This window comes from Chiroxiphia lanceolata, chromosome 2, assembly GCF_009829145.1.
Source record: "Chiroxiphia lanceolata isolate bChiLan1 chromosome 2, bChiLan1.pri, whole genome shotgun sequence".
NCBI lineage: Eukaryota > Metazoa > Chordata > Aves > Passeriformes > Pipridae > Chiroxiphia > Chiroxiphia lanceolata.
The window spans coordinates 2929652-2947860 of record NC_045638.1 but is presented as its reverse complement, the minus strand read 5'-3'; the positions used below and the strand labels follow the sequence as shown (position 1 = coordinate 2947860).

The following is an 18209-nucleotide window of genomic DNA, read 5'->3' as shown; positions in this document are numbered from 1 at the left end:
AAGAGAAAGAAAATACAGAGAGAAAGAAAGAGAGAAAAAGAGAGAGAAAGGGAAAAAAGAAAGAAAAAAGAAAGAAAAAGAAAAAAGGAAGTGGAAAAGAGAAATAGAAACAAAAAGAAAGAAAAAAGAAAAAAGAAATAAAAAATGAGCAGGAAAAAGAAAAAAGAGAAAAGAAAAAAAGAAAAAATGGAAAAAGAAAAGAAAAAAAAAAAAAAAAAATAAAAAAGAAAAAAGGAAATAAAAAAGAAAAAGGAAAAAGAAAAAAAGAAAAAAAAAGGAAAAAAGAAAAAAGAGAAAAGAAAAAAGAAAAAATGGAAAAAGAAAAGAAAAAAAAGAAAAAGAAAAAAGAAAAAAGAAAAAAAGAAATAAAAAAGAAAAAGGAAAAAAGAAAAACGAGAAAAGAAAAAAAGGGAAAAACAAAAAAGGAAAAAGAAAAAAGAAAAAAGAAAAAAGAAAAAAGGAAAAGAAAGAAAGAACAAAGAAAAAAGAAAAATAAAAGAACGAGAAAAAGGAAAAAAGAAAAAAAATTTAAAAAAGAGAAAAAAAAAGAAAGAAAAAAGAAATCAAAAGAAAAAGGAAAAAAATAAAAGGAAAAAAGAAAAAATAAAAAATTAAAAAGAAAAAAGAATAAAGAAAAAAGGAAAATAAAAAACAGAAAAATAAGAAAAAATAAAAACAGAAATAAAAAGAAAAATAAAAAAAGAAAAATGAAAAATGAAAAAAGAAAAATGAAAAGAGAAAAAAGGAAAAAATAAAAATCATGATTACTCCTTGTCCCAGCGTTGATCCACATGATGCGATGGTTGATCCTTGTCCCAGCATTGATCCATAGGATGGGATGGTTAATCCTGGTTCCAGCGTCGATCCATGATGAGATGGTTAATCCTGCTTCCAGCGTCGATCCATAGGATGGGATAGTTAATCCTTTTTCCAGCGTCGATCCATGATGGGATGGTTAATCCTGGTTCCAACGTCGATCCATAGGATGGGATGATTAATCCTGGTCCCAGCGTCGATCCACAGGATGGGAATGGTTAATCCTGGTTCCAACGTCGATCCCTATCCTCATGCTGGGATGTTAATCCCTGTCCCAGTGTCCATCCAGCTGGGTCGGCCAGACCGATGGGAAGCCCAGGATCCTGGGGGTTCTTTCCCCATCCTGTGGAAGCCTGAGGTCCATCCGCGGGGGGCGGAGGAGGCAGAGGAGGCCTGGGCGGGCTTCTCCTCATCCATGTGCATTGTCCTGTTCCTGTCCATTGGTGTTGTCCTGTCCTGCAAAGAGGGGGAGAGGGAGAGGGAGGGAGGGAGGGAGAGGGAGGGAAAGAAAGGAAGAGGGAAGGAGAGGGAGGGAGAGGGAGGGAAGTGGGGGTGGAGGGCAGGGAGAAGGAAGGAGCCGCTGCTGGGGAGCAGCTGAGATGGGCTGAGCTCTGCACCCCTTATATACCCCCAGGGCAGGGCGGGGTCAGGGATGTCAGAAAGGTGTCTGGGCACCCCCATGTCCCACGTCACAAAGGGCCCTGGAAGGCGCCCCCATGTCACAAAGGGCCACCCCCGGCCCCCCATGGACAGCGGCACCGCCGGGACCCGGCCCAGGGCAGCCCCTGCTGCAGCCCCTGCTGTGCCCGGAGCCCTGCGGGGCTTTGGCCACGGTCCCACACGACCCCCGCTCTCCACAGGGCACAGCTTTGCAGGCTGGGCTGGCCGGGGCAGCAGGAATTGGCCCCGTGGCCGTGCCAGGGAGTTGTGGGCAGTGTCTCCATGGCCCGGGGTGGGCCGGGAACGAGGGGTGTCCCTCAGGGCTCTGCCTTGGCCCCACAGCTCCTCAGGGCCTTGGGCAGGGACACGCAGTGGCACCCAGTGCACCCTCAGCACGGGGCAGGGCACAGGCAGCTGAGCGGGGCAGGGGACACCACACAAGGACGGGGCCATCCACAGACACCTGCACAAGCTGCAAAAGTGACACCACCAGAACCTCATGAGGTCCCACAAGGCCCCGTGCCAGGTGTACTCCTGGGTCAGGGCAGTCCCAGAGTCACTGAATCACCAAGGTTTGCAGAGACCTTCAGCATCACCCAGTCCCACCCTCACCTAGCACCACCACAATCACCTCAAATCCATGACCCCAAGGGCCACATCTAGACCTCTCTGGAGCACTCCCAGAGACTGTGACTCTACCACCTCCCTGGGCTACTTATTCCAATGCCTGGCAACTCCTGCAGGGAAAGTTTGTTTCCCCAGCCTCTCATTTTAACCTGCCCCAGATCTGGTGGCAGCTCTGCAGGGGGGTCTGGAGGCAGAATCCCCCTCTCCCCTGCTCCCCTTCTTGAGCTTGTCCGGATCCATCTGGATGGCATCTTGTCCTTCAGATTAGACATTTCACCTTGACCTTCCACAGTACCACATCTGATGGGAATAGAACAGCTCTGACAAGAGTTTTTGGGACAGAACAGGACCAGCTCTGTGATATCACAGTGTTCAAAAAGTGGCTGTTACAAGAATTTCAGTGCATTCTTCAGATTCCTCACTGTACAACAGGGAATAGAGTACTTGGCAACATGAATGGGAGATACAGTTGGGACTAATTAGAAGTGGTTGAAATGTTTTCTATTTGCTCCTAGAAAGTCATTGTGGATTAGAGCAGCAAATAAGAAAAAAAAAAAAAAATAACCTCCCCCCCAAATAAAACCAATCCTCAGAAAAGTGTTAAAATGGCTGTGCTTGGTATGAAGAGGAGCTTTATTTAAATAAAAGTGAAAAAGTCTTGACACTTGGACTAATCTCTTAAAATTAAACATTGGGCTTCATGAAATTGTAGCCAAATTAAAATGACAGCAAGTATTTTTACTGCAGTAAGAGGAAAATTTATAGAGAGTTGACAGACTCAGAAAGTATTTGCATAGTGCAAATCTCTGGAATTCGCTGAGTCTGAAGGAGAACACAGGAAAAAAACCTGGAAACCAAATACAAATCTAGACCTACCTGGTGGACAAGGCTATTACACCACATCTAGATGAAAAACACATCTGTGACAGATGAAGTTAAAACTACAGGACTGCCTGGGACAAATTGCAGCACAGAAGAATTTGGAGTAACGTGGGCTGGATTTTTTAATCAACTAATGAAGTGTGCAAATGCCTGTGAAATCCATTCAATGTGAACCTGATTTAAACCCAGTTTTGGTCACTGGAAAGGTAACAGTGAACTTTGTGTCAGGGACACGTTTAGGTTGGAAAAGAGCTCCCAATATCATGGAGTCCAACCCGTGCCCAATGCCCACCTTGTCCCCCAGCCCAGAGCACTGAGTGCCACGGCCAGGCCTTCCTTGGACACCTCCAGGGGTTGGGACTCCAAGCCTCCCTGGGCAGCCCCTGCCAAGGCCTGAACACCCTTTCCATGAGGAAATTCCTGATGTAGGATTCCATCCTCCGGGCACATCAAGCCAATGGGACACAAGAAAAGATTAATAAATACAGCCCCCTCTTTTGCACAGCCCTTTCCCAAATGGGAGAAGGTAAATTTCCAAGGTTTCTCCGAATGTCAAGTGTCTTGTTCATGGCCACTTTGGGAGCCTGAAGGGAAGGGTTCATCCAGAAGCACAGTTTCCAGACTCTCATTGTACCAGACAGCTTTACAGGATATCATTTCCCTTTCCTACAATTTGCAGAAACAGTTGGTGACAAATATTGATAATAATATGGGCCAACATTCATTCATTTTGCTAAAGTGATGAAACCACATTTTATGCTGCTTTAATAGGAAAATTTTAAAGCCACAGCAAGTTTCATAGAACATTAATTTTTTTTGGAGCATGAAGTAACTCTGGCTTTGATGCAAAATGCTTAAATGTGTAGCATGGGAAAAGCTTCATCAGTACCAAGCTTAATGAGAGAGCTGGTGCTTTCCTAGTGTCTCTCATATTTTTCAAGTTTGTTGCCCATCTGCTTTTCAGGTTTACATGTATATTAGAACTTTGATTTCTTTCTTGTAAAACACTTTATTCCAGATCCTTACATCTATGTCTTGTTCACTCTTCTTTTTTACCCTCTGTGTCTCTCTTCATACTCAAAGTATGACATCAGTTTCAACCTTTGGCATTGTTAAATCAACCACTAAATCAGTTATTACAACTCACACACTGCTGCTTGTAGGCCTTGAAATTAAAGTCTTCCCAGACACAAAGCAGTGAAAAAATAACATATTAATATTTAAAAAAAAAGGGGTGAGGAAAATACTGAGCTTGCAAAATTAGTCCTCATGTTCAAGGAAACAACAGAACTCTTGTCTTCTGTATAATTCCAATTAAGCTTTTCTGTGTGCATGGGTGATGATGAGTACCTGGTCACGTATTCCTGTCTTCCCATGGGATCCCTCTTTCATTTCACGTACAAAGGGAATGACAATTACCCAAAGGGTTGCTCCGTGAATTCTGTTTACTGCTGTAATTCAGTCTGTGGCCTGCAAAATCAGGACTGAAGAATAAATTGTTATCTTTCTTATTGGTTTATGTGTGGAGCTCGTGGCAGGTATATGGAAGCCTCTCCCCAGCATGGAAAAAACAGCCTTCAGAGCACTCCAGTGAGACTGAGTATTATTCTTGCTTTACACATGAACATCTGGAACAAATAGTTACTTGGAGAGGTTTTTCTCTCTCCACTGACTAGAAAGGGAGAGTATATGACAAGTACAGCTTTTAGTAGCTTAATATTAGGCAAGATTTATTGATCTGACCACACAATTGTCCTGATTCTGTGATGCACAGAGAGAGAAGGAGCAGCTCTCCTAGGCAACCTGAAACCCTTTACAAAAGGAATAAACCTCTCTTCAAACTGTCCCCATTCTCATTCGACATGCAGTTCTCAATTTGGTCAAGTGTCCCCTTACAAAGGTCTTCTTTGCCCTTTACAACCCGCCAGCACCAATGATCAGGATCACTGGTGGGTTAGGAGCTAATTCTCCTACTGCTCAGAGTCTGCTCTTTCCCTGTCACACCCTCAGAACTCTAAAATTAGTCAAATATGTATTAAGATGTGAAATTCCAGGTCCAAGCTGCAACACCAGTAATAGCTCAGGATGTCAATCCCTACAGACCTGCCAAGGCATTCCCTTTCATCAAGGTCCCCAGTGAAGGTTTTAAGCCCCCTGCTTTAAATCCACTTACTTAATTTAGGAGTTTAGAGGACCGTGACACTCAGCTGCTGTCACAAATTCATTTCCAACTCTGGACAATGTGGTCCTGGAAAAACTGGACAGGGAGGATTTAGCAGTGCCACCGGCAACGGCTGTGGTGGTGCCTGTGCCCCACCAAATCAAAACACAGGAGAGGGACAACGAGGGAGAGCAGCTAAATGTGGCATCCTGGGTCATGTGTCTCTATGACACAGATGACAGACTTCTACCCTTGTCACAGAATCATTTAGGTTAGAAAAGACCTCCAAGATCGAGTCCAACTTTACCTCCATCTCTGCATCAAATTATAGGGTTATGCCTTTTGTAGCTTTGCCAGAGGGCTACAGGTTTTTTCTAAACCTGTGGCAGCATTTGTAATGTTTTATTGATCAACGAGTCTGGCATTTGCGTCTGTGCAGGGCAAAAAAAATAATCATTATCATGAATTACTCAGGCAGAGCTTTATAGAGGCTGCCTTCAGTTACTATCACTTACTTTTTGGCTGAAATCCACTGCTGTGCAACTCTCTGTAAAAATCATAGGTACCTCTTAGAGCATGTAAGCCCAGAGGGGAACTGGTGAGTAGACGTTGTGCTTGTACTTTACACAACAGCAAATGTCATCCCAGAGGCATTACCTGGTGTGCCTTGAATGTTCAAAACAGATGGTAACAGAACTCTCTTTTTCCAACAGTCTGCTCAGTGAAAGAGCAAAAATATTATATTCCTTTGGCTCAAAACACTAACAGCAGAAACACTCCTTGTAATAATTCAGCACTGCCCTTGCTATCACAATCCTGATTTTAAATGAGCACCATAGTCACGTGGCATAGACCTTTGAGATTACTCTTTTCAAGCAAAAAAGAGTCATTTTTTTCCCCTATTGCCACTCTTACAGCTGGAATTTTCTGGAACAGACCCGCTGCAGAAGGTTGGAAAACACATGAAATGTAAACCTTCATATTTGAATGAAAGTGCAAGATTAATAAGAGGTGAAGAGGTTGTATCTCTTTTGTCTATTTTAGAATCAAGGTATCTATATAGGCCATGGCAGTATAAATGTGTTCTCAGAGCAGGAAAGGCCTCAGCAGCAAAGGAAGCAAAATATAACAACTCGGGCTGTAGCTGAGGCCTCGTTTGATAACTCACTCAACATCAGAAAAACAAGGACTTGGCTGATTTGGGAAGAGGATGGGATAGAGCAGACAAAGATCCAGCACACAGAACAATGAACAAAGAGCCAAAATTGAACAGAGAATCTGACAAGTCTGGAAAATCTGACGAGGCCTCGCTGATTTCCATGTGCTTTCTGTTGGAATTAGATTCCTGAATGCTGTGGAGTTGATTGATCGTGAGCACCGGGAGGAGCTGCGTGACTGCACAATCCTCCTTGATCACTTAAAATACATCTCACAACAAGTCCTTGATATTTTTCAGTGCTTGGCACAGATGCAGAGGTAGATCCAGCAATCCCTGGCCCGACACCTCTGCCTCGTGGAGCAGTGGGTTTGCTCATTTTCAGCCACTTACAGGCTGCAGCCCCTTCAACTCAGAGCAAGAAAACAGAGAAACGAACGCATGTGAAATGTTGTTTTTCCTCTCTGACCTTCATGTAATTCAACCATTGCACTGAGACCACCAGAGCACACTTATCTTTAAGTATTTGAGGAATCATAGTCATGTCAACACATCTCTTCCAGTGACTTTCCCTGTGTTTACATTTCACGGACCAGCAAGAGCAACTTCAAGCTGCAGAGAGAGAAGGGTTGGAAATTTTCCCTCTACTCCCACCCCACCCCCCCAGCACACAAGGAACAGAAATGCCTCTCAAATCCCCCGATGAAAACATAAAATCTCACCTCCTGTGCTGGGTCACAGGTGTACTCAGAGTGTTTCTTGTACCTGAAGGAGACATGATACAGTTTTAGCTACAACTTCCAAGATTCTCTTTCAAATGATCACAGACATTTCAGCAGCAAATGTGAAGTCATTCGTTTTCCTTCTGACATTTTGATCCATGAGTGTTTACTTAACAGGGATTGCTTATAAAATTATGTTAAATCCCATTTTAAGCCCATGCAACCTGGAGCAAAAGCATTTTGGAGGAAGAGAATGTGAAAAGTTGCAGTGCAATGGACACAGAGGTGAGTGCTCCTGGTCTGAATAAATCCGTGCCAGAGAGTGGCTGCACAGTGCCTGTGCAATTCCCTTCTTCCCTCAGTTATCCTCCCTGGAAAACAAGAACAAGAGAAGGCACAAGTCAACAGAAACAGAAAAAGCATTCTTTGTTCCACAGCCCAGAAAACAAGGGAAACATTTCACATAAATCTGTAAGAGGAGGGAAAACTTTGCTTGCTCTTTTCCTCCCACTCTCTCCCACCTGCACCTCTGAGGATTACAACATGTTTACTCTCAGTATGTATGTTCTGCAGGGGTTAGTTAGCTAATATTTGCACACAACATTTTGCTCCTGGAGAGCACCGTGCAGGAATTACCATTGTGTGGAAAAGCTGACTGCAAATGTTACCCACAGCAAGTGGTAGAAACCAAAAAACTTCAGGATGGGATGTGACTCATCCTCCTGTAATGACAGCCCTGGAGATTGTGCTGCTTCCAAATTACCAGCATCAGATACCAGATCAAGATTAATAATTGCAGCCCTGTTCTAAGGAAGACAGAGATTCAGAGTGACTTGTGTGTGCAAGTACAGAGGAATCAAGAGTCAGTGCCCAAAACAATCCAAAATCATTAAGACTGTGATCCCTTCCCACCAAGCACAAACAATTCACAGAGTTAAAACCAAATGTTACATAAACAAACAAATGTAGAGGTCTTTTTTTGTTGTTGTTTTTAAGATGTAATGATGGGTTGTTCACAAACACATTCAGGCTGTGCTAGAGGATACTGGCTGAGAATATAAAATATGTTGCTTATTTACATAAAGAGACATTTTTAGCTTGAATTTTAAACCCATTCAAGTCAATGACAGCTGCCAATTTTAGAAATAGTCCAGCCAGGCCTACAGGAGTAGCAAATATTGCCTTGCCTGGGATACCAAGTAAAAACCAAGAGCTCAAATACACCGGTATTACCATAGGACAGGAATTTGATATTCATCTGCTGCTCTCCTGTAATTCTCCACTTGCATGTACACTGCAGGCAGAAAAGCAAAGGTAATTCGAGTTAACTCAACCAGCTTTCATTGAAGAAGCCACTTTTGCATCAGTCACATCCTGATTTGCAGGGGAAATACAAAATACACATGAGTTGCCATCGTGTATCAGCTGCTGGGTGAAGGTCTGTTGCTCTGTGATAACCAGTTTTGCTGTGCCCACTATGAATATAACACATCTGAATTTAATGTGGTGTAAAAGTCTCTCTTCAGCTCCTTCACCTCTGCTCAAATACACTTATTTCTTTATAAAATTAAAGCATATTCCTATATAAAATATAAAGGAGGCAGGCTGTGATTAGGTCTGCAGGCAGGAATCACAGCCTGCCTCCTGTACAGGATATTGTAGCAACCAACTTATACTTCACAACAACAACAAAAAAAAGATGACCTTTGTGGTCCTTTATGGAAAACCTGTACCTGACATTCAGTGTTCCAGGAATTAATCTCCACCAGGAATTAAACACTGAAAATAAGAGACACATTTGTTTATTTTGATCATTGCCATTGTCTGCTCCTGTTTCAGGATAAACAGAGAATTCCAAGCAATCCTGTAAGTTTTCCAGCATGCAGCCATTGGAGTGACTTGCTATAATTCTCTTCAACAATACTAATACTTTTTTAAATTATTTTGGGGGTTTTTTTTAGGTCTGAGCAACCTGGTCTGGTGGAAGGTGTCCCTGTCAATGGCTGGGGATTGGAACTTTAAGGTCCCTTCCAACCCAAACCATTCTATAGTTTTATGATTCTGAGAGAATTTTGAGACTAAAGTCTCCAAAATATCATTTATCTCTCTTCAGTGATGATAGATCAGGCTATAAAACATTAGTGGACCAATCATGAGCATGAACTGAACATGAATAGTATTGTAATTAAAACTTCCCTGACACAAAACCATCTGAACAGTTGGCTCTGCACAGAAGTGTGAGTTAATATGTCAAGACTACTGTCTTATCCAATCAGGTCAATTTGCTGTAAAGCAACATCCAAAAAAAACATCCTGAAGATGCAGAAAGTTCTTCCAAGAACCAAGAAATCCAGTACAGCATTTTTGAGAAGCTTGTAGAGCCACTGAAGCAGTTCTATATCACTTCATATATTTGATACATGACAGCTCTGAGGTTCTCTTCTACTGGCTGCCACCATGTCATAATTCACTAATTTTTGTGTAAAACTAGGAGAAAAAAAGGGTCAAAACAAGCATATAAGTGTGCACACGTGTGTAACACACACATTTGCCCCTTTCCCATCATCCTACCCTCATTTTAACTGCTCTGAGAATCCCAGAACACATGGGGAGGGTTTTGCTTTGTGTGGGTGGGAAAGCAAGTCAGACTCTTTCCAGTCTCCTCACAAACACAGGTGGCTGATGGCATTTTTTTTAAATCCCTAAATTGCTCCTAGAAAACAGCATTTCAGGTGCAGTTCTGTGGTATTTGTGGGTGCAGTGGTGAAGGGAAAGGCCACTTCGTTTGCTACTGGGCAAAGCATCAGCTGATTGGACATCTCAGGGCTGAGAGGAGCCCCAGATTTAGACTTTAACCTGCATTTCAGAACAAACATGCAAAGTAGTCCTTTTATAGCTTTATTATGATAAGGCCTCGTTCTCCTAATCAGCCTCATTGTTAGAGTGGCACTTAAAAGAAAGTGGAGCTGGCAGTCTAACAATAGCAAGGCCCATGTAGGTCATTGAATCACCAACTTTCTGTGAGTCACCAACAGCACAGCAACACATTATTTAAGGTAATGTTTGTTAAACAACTTCATCTTGACAGGCAGACATATGTTTCATTGTTGCTTCATTAGGAGGTGTTTTAATTGTTAGACATTAGCCTGGTGTTTGCACGTTGCCTTCTTCCAGCTCAGGCTCCTCTGAGCGAGCTAAACAAAGCAAGCAGGACTGCTGGTGATCCACACACAGACCTGGTTGTTTTTAAAAGAAATCCTGTCTCCAGTCTTCTAATTCTCCCCACAGACACAGGTCTATTTGTTATTTTTCTGTACACTCAAAGCTGGGGAAGAAAAACTGCTACGTTTAGTTTGGGTGCTGGTTTTGGAGGGAACACAGACAAGAGGCACTATGGTTTTCAAGACCCAGTTTTTTTAATAAGTTGGATAAAAACCTACCTCGATTTTGAGCAATTTTAACTGTGAACTGGATTTTAAATTAAAATATTAAGGGCTGGACTCTGGAGGCGCAGATGATACCCAGTGATCAACTCCCACAGAAAAATGAGCATAATTTGGTTGTTTCATTCCCCTACATGACATAAAACATCTCCTACTAAACCTTTCTATTAAGGACTCAAAACACCCTTTAGTTTTCTGAACTTCATTCTCCCGTCTGAGTATTCTCGTACAAAATTAGTTGATTTGCTCCAAGTGTTGGAGAATTTTCTCCATTTCTTCTTGGAAATGGTAAAAGGGAAAAAAAAAATCCACAAGGATTCACAAAGCTGGTGGTCATCAGCCTGTGATAAATTTTTGAGGGATGGATACCACCTAGACAGGGGCCAGGCTGGAATTTTAATTTGTCTTTGGGTTCTTTCCCGGGTTCTCTGCCTCTGATTTCTCATCAATGAGCTGTGCTGGGACCTCCCTGTGAGTTGGAATTACCATCACCCTCCTTCAAGAGGTGCTGAGTGTCCAAACTACCCTCAAAGGTGAGGGGCATTCCAAGCACCTCATACTTTATGCATTGAGCCCAGAAAGTCCCAGAAAACAAACTTTAATCTGGAGAAATCCATACTTTTCCTGCCATCTGGGTCAGCTCACCTGGTTAAGATCACACCCCATGTGGGGTATTTCTCTCCCTCCACATGGGATATTTATAACACCCTTGGTAAAACTGCAATGAAACTTTCTACTACATTTGTAGAGGAATAGAAATAATCTTCTGCTCTGCTTTACAGGTGCACTCAGCATTTGTTCCAAAAGCACTTTTTACCCCCTGGTAATCACTCTTTCCCTCAATAAATCAGTGCAGTCCTGGCTTATTTATTCATGGTGGGGGGAGACAGAGAAGTTGGCCACCTTGATTTAATTTCCTCTCTGAAGTGGAGCATATTTTGATTAAGGGAGCCACAAGGAGACATTCCCTGCAGGGACTCAATATTTGAAATTTAATTTCCTTCTCACTGAGCTGGATGTTGTTGCTGTTGGAATCAACAGACAGAACAGCTGAGCAAGTGATGAAAAGACCAACCTGAAGGTGCTGCGAGTGCAGTTTTTGTTTGAAAATTCCCACCAATGTTTCGTGGATTTTTGTGACAAAGAGTTGCAGAACTCATTATGCAGTAATTTTTTAATTAATATTAGACATGAAACCTGTTTTTAAGTCTATTTTCAAATGCATAATATGAGTTACCTGCATGGAGTAAATTGTACAGCAGTGTGGGAGTGTGAAAATTCCACATCTGGGCGTTTAACTTTTAGTTCCTAAGTAGAGTTTTGGAGCCACAATTCCTACCAGTTGTAAAAAGTGAAGTATTTTGACTGGTTAATGTGCAATGGAAACACACACAACCCTCTTTCCTTTTGATTCAGCTCACAAGGCTACACTTCCCCTGTCTCTCTTCCTCTTGGGCAGGTGTTCTGTAGTGAAGTTAATTCGTAATTAATGAGGTTGTTCTTGACAATGACAGATATTGGGAGTTTTCATGTAGGTTTGAATTAACCAGGAGAAACCATAACATCTGCTATTTTATACACACAGGATTATTTATAATCAAGGCAATTACTGTCAGTCTGAGAGTCTCTTGTACAACATAATGCCATTAAAAGTAGATGATGGCCAGGCTTTAGAAGTAATTGACTCACTCAGTGGAATAGAAGTTTATTCTTTTAAGCCTTAATCAAATAAAGCATGTAAGATGTTCAAAATTTTTCATTCAATGAAACTGCCTTTACACTTCAGAGTAAATAATAATTTCACTGTCGTGCCAGAGTGGAGTTGTAAAACTTATTGTTGCATCCCACTAGTCTTAATAGGATCTAAGATAAACAGAAAAAATAACTTTCAGTAACTTAACAGGATATTTGATATCTGCACTATAATAATAATTCCTCAAGTTTGCCCAAATTTTCAAGAAAATGAAAAAAACCCACAATACAAACTGTAAATATGCAACTACAAAAGGAAATACAGTGAGCCAAGTAATGAATACAGAACTTATTTAAAGAAATGAGTGACTGGTTAGAGATAGCTATTTCTGTTGATATTATTATTATTATTATTATTATTATCATTATTATTATAATCCTTCTTCTTCTTTTCTTCTTCTTCTTCTTCTCTTTTTCTTCTGCTTCTTCTTTTTCTTCTTCTTCTTCTCTTCTTCTTCTGCTTCTTCTTCTTCTTCTGCTTCTTCTTTTCTTCTGCTTCTTCTTTTCTTCTTCTTCTTCTCCCCCTCCTTCCTACCATTATTATGATTATTTTTTTAACACCTAAAACATTAATTAATTGATGTAAAGAAAGGACAACAATGAATTTTACCAAGTTTTCCCTTTAGCTGGATTGTACAAGAAGAAATTAATTGCTTTCTCTTCTTCTGGCAAGGAAAGGAAATGTATTGGCAACTCTTGAACAGATTTTCCCTTAAGGCCCACAAAATAACAGCAATACTCAGGACAGATGTTAAAGTACATCCACAGTTTTTATGCTTATTCTTTATTTCCTGGTTATGTTCATAGTAAAGGCACAATTGGGTAACTGAGTGTTCAGTATTCTCTTTCATATTGCAAGGAAGTGCAGCAAATAGATAGAACAATGCAGCAGAACAGCATTAATTCATGTTAATTGCTGGCAGATGAATTGTGAATTACCACAGATTACAAACTGATGAACAATCAAAGGCAAGCAATAAGGAATAATAAAGCTTCACATGATACTCTGTGTTCATTAGTGCTGATGGCCAGCCTTAGGATCTCCCAGTTGTGTTAAGAATTCAGGAGATTTTCCTAATAAATGAAACGTAGTAAATTTTGTACCAAATCCCACAGTCCAAATAATAAAATTTTACTGTAACTTCTCACTCATATATTTTACCAAGACTTCTGGATTCTTGATGAACATCATAAAATGCACATAGAACAAGGCAGTGTTTCACTTGGATATCAAAAGCTTTTCTCCTTTTTCTCTAAAAAAACCACCAACAACTGTGCCAAATCATCTCCAGAACAACATTGCCCTCCCAAATAGGTCAGCCCAGGTGAACAAAGCAGCATTTCACTTGCATTTCAAAAGCTTTTCTCCTTTTTTCCCTAAAAAAACCACCAAACTTTTACTCCAAATCATCTCTTGAATAATTTTTCCTCTCAGATAAGTGAGCCCAGATGAACAAGGCAGCATTTGACTTGCATTTCAAAAGTTTTTCTCCTTTTTTCCCTAAAAAACCCACAACATTTGCTCCACATTATCTCTAGAATAATATTGTCCTCTCAAATAAGTGAACCCAGGTGAACAAGGCAGTGTTTCACTTGCATTTTAAAAGCTGTTCTCCTTTTTTCCCTAAAATAACACCAAACAATTGCCCCAAATCATCTCCAGAACAACATTGTCCTCCCAAATACATGAGCCCAGGTGAACAAGGCAGTGTTTCACTTGCATTTTAAAAGTTGTTCTCCTTTTTTCCCTAAAAAAACCACCAAACAATTGCCCCAAATCATCATCAGAACAACATTGTCAGCCCCAATATGTGAGCCCAGGTGAACAAGGCAGTGTTTGACTTGCTTTTCAAAAGGTTTTCTCCTTTTTTCCCTAAAAAAAGGCCAAATAATTGCTCCAAATCATCTCTAGAATAATATTGTCCTCTCAAATAAGTGAGCCCAGGTGAACAAGGCAGTGTTTCACTTCATATCAAAAGCTTTTCTCCTTTTTTCCCCTAAAAAAACCACCAAACATTTGCTCCAAATCATCTCCAGAACAACACTGTCCTCCCAAATACATGAGCCCAGGTGAACAAGGCAGTGTTTGACTTGCTTTTCAAAAGCTTTTCTCCTTTTTTCCTCTAAAAAAACCACCAAACAATTGCTCCAAATCATCTCTAGAATAATATTGTCCTCTCAAATAGGTGAACCCAGAGGGCAAACCTGGTAATTGTAAAAAAGCATTTATAATTTCAAAAAATAAAGCCCTGCCTAAGAAGGTCAGGCAGGTCTATCATTCTACTGGCACTTGAAGGGTTTGAGTTTGTTGCTTTTTTAATCACACACTGTGAAATTATTGGCTTCTCTCTGAGGTTTTCACATGTCCTCCCTGCACACAAACTAAAGGTCTTACTTTCTTAAACATTAATTTTTTAATCTTTCCACCTATCACCTCATAAGCCTCTTGCTGCTCTGACCTGCCTTTCAGCATCATTAATACCAGTGAAGATTTAAATTGGTCCTCTGGAAGATACCAGGTTTGAGTGCACACTCATAAAATTAGGGCTTTCACCTTTGATCACAAAGATTAAAGGAAAAAAAAATTGGTTTTCCCAGGCCTTCCAATCTTATTTTTAAGGCATAAAAACACCAGTTGCATCTCAGCCCTTTCCACAGTGACCAAGTGTTGAAAATGTGTAGGTGCCAACATTCAGAGAGTTGTTTTAAAGATGATACAATATAAATGGAAAGTTCTCTTATGGGTCCAAATTTCTGTGTTGCTAAGCAAATATTTTATTAAGAGAGCTCCCAAAGCAGTTCCACAGGAACTTGTTCAGGTTATTTAACTTACAGTCCTTTTTATTGCTCTATTATTCCTTATCCTTAACTGCTAAAAGAGGATGTAACAAGTGCCATGCTTTTACTCTTAGTGAGGCTTGAGGTTTTGGAAGGACCTTTGGGGATTTTATTTTGCCTTTTATGGACTCTTAGAACATCTGATTTGCCTTTTTTTATTCAGAGACTGTTGGCTGAGCTACAACAAGATCCAGAGTTTACCTGGAAGCCCATCACTAAAAGTGAAACCAGGTGAGAAGCAACGAGCCTAAGCTGAGGGTCTACTGTTTAAAAATGCTGTTTTCTGGCAGGTAAGTGCTTTCCAGCCTGTGCCCTGGTGCATCCCACCCCCAGGTGTTCTGTGGAAGGATGGGACATCCAGAGCACTTTTTTTTTCCTGTTGTTTCACATCCACTCCTCTACCATCATCTGATACCTTGATACTTCCAGCCTCTGTGGTGGCAGAGGAATTAAGACATGGCTGTGATATGGAAGTGTTCCAAAGGGGTGTGGATGTGGCACCTGGGGACATATTTTAGTGGGGAACAGGGTGGTCCTGGGTTAACTGTTGGACTTGATGATCTTAGAGGTCTTTTCCAACCTTAATGATTCTATGACAACATAGGTGATGCAGAAAGGGGAGATGAAAATGTGTCATGTCACCTGTATCTCTGTCCTTAAAAGCCAAAAACCAGCTGTGCAGTGTGTCCTGAGCTGCCACTTTGGGAATACTGGATGGAGAGACACAGCAGCTGGCACAACATCTAGACCTGCACCCTGGATCCATCAGTTCTGCTCACCAAACCCAGGAGACCTTGGTTTGAGTGGAAGTTCTTTGGTGGAAGAGCTCAACCACTGCCAGCACATCGTGACTTTTCCAGTCTTTCCGTGTCAGCAAAAGATCCCAAAGAATTACAATTTCCAGCAACTTCTTCCCTGCTTAAAAATAATCTGATATTCTTACCTTCTGGGAAAAAAAAGCAGTTCTACTGGAAGCTTGCACTGTAAAACTGTTATTTTAATTAGCTCTCCAAAGTTTTGAACTGAATAAATTATTGTTATCCACAGGAAACGTTTAACATATATTTCTGTTTGCATAATTAATTTAATCCCCTTCACTCCCTCTCCTCCTCTCTCAGCCTTCCCCAAACTTGAACACAGTACAAACTGCTGTGAGAATACTTCTGCCTGAGAGAATAGCAAAGAAACTCTCCAGAACAATCCCTGTGTCTGAGGCAACCGATTTAAAGCTTTCACTGAAGCAGGAGAAATGACAAATAACAATTATTAATATGCATGAGGTACCAAACAGCTCAGAGCGAACAGTGTAGGTGGGTTTAGACAGAAAAGGGCTAGAGCATCACTCATCTCATCCTCAGGTAGACATTTCAAATAGATGTAAGACAGCAAAATCCCTTCCATGAAATATGCAGCTGACTACAAGAAGTCCCAGGTGAATAGCACAGATGCAGATGTCTAGTTTGGAGTTGTCTGAAGTTAAGAAAGGGAAATCCCACCCTGAGGGCTTACATGAGTTTTAGATGAAATAATTGCATGAGCTCCCCAAGAAGAATTTACAAAACCAAAGAAAGGATTGTCACTCTGAGCTCTAAGGGACACGATTCTTTGGAAAAGTACAAAGATTCATTTAATTTATCATGATCTGTAAAATCACAGCTCCTCTCACACCTGTTACTCAGTGACTGCAGGTTCCCTGTTCCCTGTTCACTTCCTTCACTGCTCACTTTTCCATGAGGACCAAAATCATCTCACATATCTCTCTGCAACAGGTACTTGTTTTCACAACAGCTCACTCTCCTCTTTCCCTTCTTACAGGGTGTTTCCCTCCTCTCCAAGATGATCTTTTTTCCACCCTCCAACTTTATTCACTGGGCTGCTTCTTAGCATATTTTCTGTCCCATTTGAGTCTCTGCTGGTCCTCCAGCTTTTTCTCTCATATTTCCACGATCCGCCCTCATGAGTGGTTTAAATTTTGGAGCTACAGGTTACAGGAAGGCCTTTGAGTGCTTTGGAGCTTCCTGGATTTCGAACTTCTCTGGCACTGCAACCTCAGGGTTTTTAAAACACAATTAAACCTCGTGCCTGAATAGCTGCTCTCTGCTCCCCCTTCAGAGTCCACGCTGAGCAACTGCTGTCCAAAAAGAGCAGTGCTGAAAACTTAAAAATGCCAGATTCTACCACAGACCTGAGAAATCTGTTTGCCAAGATACTTGGTGCCCAAAACTTTCATAGAATCACAGGATCATTGAGGTTGGAGAAGAGCTCCAAGATCATGGAGCCCACCCTGTGCCCGATGCCCACCTTGTCCCCCAGCCCAGAGCACTGAGTGCCACAGCCAGGCCTTCCTGGGACACCTCCAGGGATGGGCACTCCAAGCCTCCCTGGGCAGCCCCTGCCAAGGTCTGACCACCCTTCCCAGCAACAAATTCCTCCTCCTGTCCAACCTGAGCCTCCCCTGGCACAGCTGGAGGCCGTTCCCTCTCCTCCTGTCCCTTGTTCCCTGGCAGCAGAGCCCGATCCCCCCCTGGCTCCCCCCTCCTGTCAGGGGGTTGCAGAGCCAGAAGGTCCCCCCTGAGCCTCCTTTTCTCCAGGCTGAGCCCCCCCAGCTCCCTCAGCCCCTCCTGCTGCTCCAGCCCCTTCCCAGCTCCGTTCCCTTCCCTGCACACGCTCCAGCCCCTCCATGTCTCTCTTCCATGAGGTTCCAGACCTGGACACAGCCCTGGAGGTCCCTCAGCAGTGCCAGCACAGGGGGACAATCCCTGCCCTGGGGCTGTGTCCACACTATTCCTGATGCAGGCCAGGATTCCATTGGTCACAGTTTGGACAGGGGACCCAACTTTAAAAAACTGTCTTTTTTTCCCTCCTTTCACAGGCTCTAGGTCATACTGCAGTTATTTTTAACAACTTCTCCCAGCAAACCCCAAAATATGCCCTTCAAATTCTCCTGATTTTTCCACAAATGACAATACACCCTGAGACTGAATACGAAATGGGCTCCCAAACTGATGCTCTGATGAATTCTTTATCTTGCCTCAGGCTTTGGTACCTGCAGGTACCAAACATTTAAATACCAAGCTGATGAAATCCCTGGTTAGAGCCTTTTCATGTCAAATCCACTGTAAATATTAGGCTTTTGCTGATGTTAAATAGCC

The 18209-nt window shown here is 42.0% G+C and overlaps 1 long non-coding RNA gene across 1 annotated transcript; it reads right to left on the bottom strand.

Moving 5' to 3' along the window:
* Nucleotides 1-1077: 1077 nt before the first annotated feature.
* Nucleotides 1078-14308, bottom strand: LOC116783356. Its single transcript, XR_004355650.1, has 3 exons — nt 14296-14308; nt 8359-8361; nt 1078-1272 (listed from the first exon to the last, which is right to left on the bottom strand). It is a non-coding gene; the product is annotated as an uncharacterized LOC116783356 (long non-coding RNA).
* Between the last annotated feature and the right edge of the window lie 3901 nt (nt 14309-18209).